This window comes from Pinus tabuliformis, chromosome Q, assembly GCF_031772625.1.
Source record: "Pinus tabuliformis cultivar Carrire ecotype Pingquan chromosome Q, CPIR1, whole genome shotgun sequence".
In the NCBI taxonomy this organism is placed as follows: Eukaryota; Viridiplantae; Streptophyta; class Pinopsida; order Pinales; family Pinaceae; genus Pinus; species Pinus tabuliformis.
The window spans coordinates 1,228,339,656-1,228,342,886 of NC_142296.1; the positions used below are offsets into that span (position 1 = coordinate 1,228,339,656).

Consider the following 3,231-nt stretch of genomic DNA (forward strand, 5'->3'; position numbering starts at 1 on the left):
CTAAATTATTGTGCCACACCCAACGATACTTCTATTTCCTAACGCCATTGGTACTTCTATCTCCTGACCCCTACAAACCCTAACCATAACTTTTTTTGGAATGAAAAGCTTGAAAAATGATTTGCACTTCAAGAGATTTATCATTTGATCCCTCTCGACACTTGATAAATTCCTGAAGATAACAGCAGAGCTCAAAATGAATGCATGCACTTAAAGGAAAATTTCAAACATAACTAGAGAGATTTCTACAATATTCCAAACACATGAACAAGAAAAGCATGCTATATAAGGATTTCTCTTGGTCCTTATAACTTTATCAAAGAATGACCTGAATGAATGATTTATAAATGAGGATTATGTTTTATTTATACACATGCTTTAGGGTTTAGGGGAGCCCTAAAAGGATGATTAGGTTGACCTTGTCAAATATAGAAAAGTATAATAAAGTGGGTATTACCCATATGTAAGCTCAACAAAACCACTAATACATCTAAGAGGAGGTCAACAGATGGCCTCTCATGAAAATTAACCATAATCCAAATGTTAAATTGAATGCTTACTTATTCCCAAAAACTAGGCAGCTACTTGGTTGCAGTTTTCCATTAAGCAATGTCCACAAATATAGAATGACCAACCAGGGAAATGACCATTAAGCACTCTTATAACATACTGCAATAATGGTTTGTTAATATCTATTCTCTTTTTCTCCCTTTTATAATTGTTCAGCAACAAAGGTCTTTATAAAATGGAAAAGTTGATACATAAGACAATCAACAAATACATATTTCATAAATTTAAAAATAATCAGGTATCCATTTTAAATTATTAATCACTTGTTGAACAATGTTACCAGGGTGTGCTAAAGTCACACTACTCAAAAAACCTGCAATGAGATAGCTGGTGTGCAATCCATTTCTCAACCATCTTATGAGAATGAAGTCCTTGATTAGCTGAAACCTCATGACCAACTCCTAGCAACACAACTTGTGTCAGGTTTTTATAAGACCTCCAATGCCCAACAACCTTAATATTCACAACCCATATACTCCTTCTCGTGTTAAAAAACTCATTGGTTCCATACCAATTCATTGTTCTCGTCCATTCTATATTGCTGACGACTCCATCTTAGATATCATAATGACCCTGATACAACAAAACATGAACCTCTTCCAGTACCTTCTCCACCTTCCATTTCACACTGTTCATTATATCATTTTCCATAATTTTGTGGACCGTGGGATTGCAGGGTACCCACTCTACACCTTGTTCGACATTCAGTACCCCATTCACTGATCTCTAGTTCAAGAAAGGTGCAAGGAAGTCCTTTCCATCAGGAGAGCAGTGGTAAGGAACACTCCTCCTCACATATAAAGGAGTTACAATACCACTCGCATTCTAAATCCAGTCGAACAAATCTTTCCTAGCCTTGTAGGTCTAAACCACTCTTGTTTATGCATGAATTCCAAATTTACTTATGCTATCAGTGAAATCCATGCCAGATTTGTTGTATGCAATGAAATCCTCCTATGCAACCTCCACCATGGTGGGTCTAGAGTCCCTGCCAAATGATAAACATTTGAATGCAAGTTCAGCAACTCTGTGAACAACTGCTCTAATCTCAACATCTTTGTCAAGTTGTAGAAAGGGATCAATGATTTGATGAAGGTAGCCTCCACCAATTTTTGTTCTTGCAAGGAATGCTAGGTTGACCTCATTCTTGTTATGGGATAAATCCACTACTTTCAATGCAGTTATGATCTCTACTAACACCACCCCAAAGCTGTAAACATCACTCTTATGAGTGTGGTGGTAATTCTCATGATACAGGGGATCTAGATAACCGAAAGTGCCTTGAGGTGCACTGGAAATGAGTGAGGCTTCTGTTTGAACAATCCTGCACATTCCAAAATCTGCAACCTTGGCATTGAAACCATAATCAAGAATAATGTTGCTTGATTTCATGTCCCTATGATAAATTGGAGGATTTAGGCCTGAATGAAAGTAACCAAGAGTGCGAGAAGTTTCTGCGGCCATTGATACTCTTGCCCTCCATGAAAGGCCTTTTCCTATTTCTTTATGTAAACGATGACAGAATGTGCCACTGGGCATAAATTTATAGACAAGAATGGGTTCATTGTTTTAAAGGTAGCAACCTAATAGTCTAACGTGATTTGGGTGATGTACAATTGACAAAAACCTGATTTCATTGAGGACCTATTCCATTCACTAAGTATCTTTATTCCTTATCTTCTTCACTGCAACAATATGTTTTCCTTGAAGCTTTCCTACATAGACTGTGCTGAAACCTCCTGTACCCAATCTCAATTCACCGGAGAATATTTTTGTGGCTATTTCCATTTATTTGTAGGAGTAGACTAGAATATTTATTGGACCTCCCTAAACAGACATCAATTGTTTGAGGCTTTTCCTTGTCTTCAATGCACCACGATACCTTTGGTAACAATAGTAGAGAAGGATGAATCCTGCCACCATAGTGCTTCCAACAATGAAGACTGGATAAAACCAACCAGAAAATCAGACCCAAAGGAATGGAATCTCGTTTTCACACTTATATTACCATAGAATGAAATTAAAAGATTGTATAGAACATCCCTAAAATTTAGCAAATGAACAAATCAAAACAGAGGTCAATGATATATGAATTTTTTTTAGAATATTTAGGAATCCCCATGACCTCCTACTTTACTAATGATAATTTCCATTACCTCCACAAATAGATCAAAAAAATTTCATCCATGGAGAATGATGCCTGTTCCTAGATACACCAATGCAATAGGGCTTTACAACCAATCTAGCAACACTCATTGGCCTTCTTTATTACTAACTTACTACCAATATTTCAGCATTTGCAAACAATTTTTGTCAACCCTATTTGCAAATTTACATATCTAATACCCTCGATTTTAATAAATAATATTGCAACATTTTAAAAGTAAGATTAAATTGTAGAGGAAGCCTTCTCTACTATGTTGTAGCCTGAACCCATTGGACTGTCAATGAATAAAACACCAAATTTACATTTCCATGGTGAGTCATTTTGATAGAGATTAAGGTTTGACGAGATTCTCTAGGTCCCAATTCGTAGAAATTACCATTCATGCTTGAGCAGTTTGGCTTCCCTTGCATCCATAGAATTATGGGTGTCTCTGCAATGGGCATATTCGTCTCTATTGCTTCATAAAATGCATAGAACAATCTTTCTTCGAAGGA

At 36.4% G+C, this 3,231-nt stretch overlaps 1 pseudogene; it reads right to left on the bottom strand.

Moving 5' to 3' along the window:
• Positions 1 to 1,524: 1,524 nt before the first annotated feature.
• On the bottom strand, positions 1,525 to 2,034 carry LOC149224237 (wall-associated receptor kinase-like 14 pseudogene; annotated as a pseudogene).
• Positions 2,035 to 3,231: the final 1,197 nt, after the last annotated feature.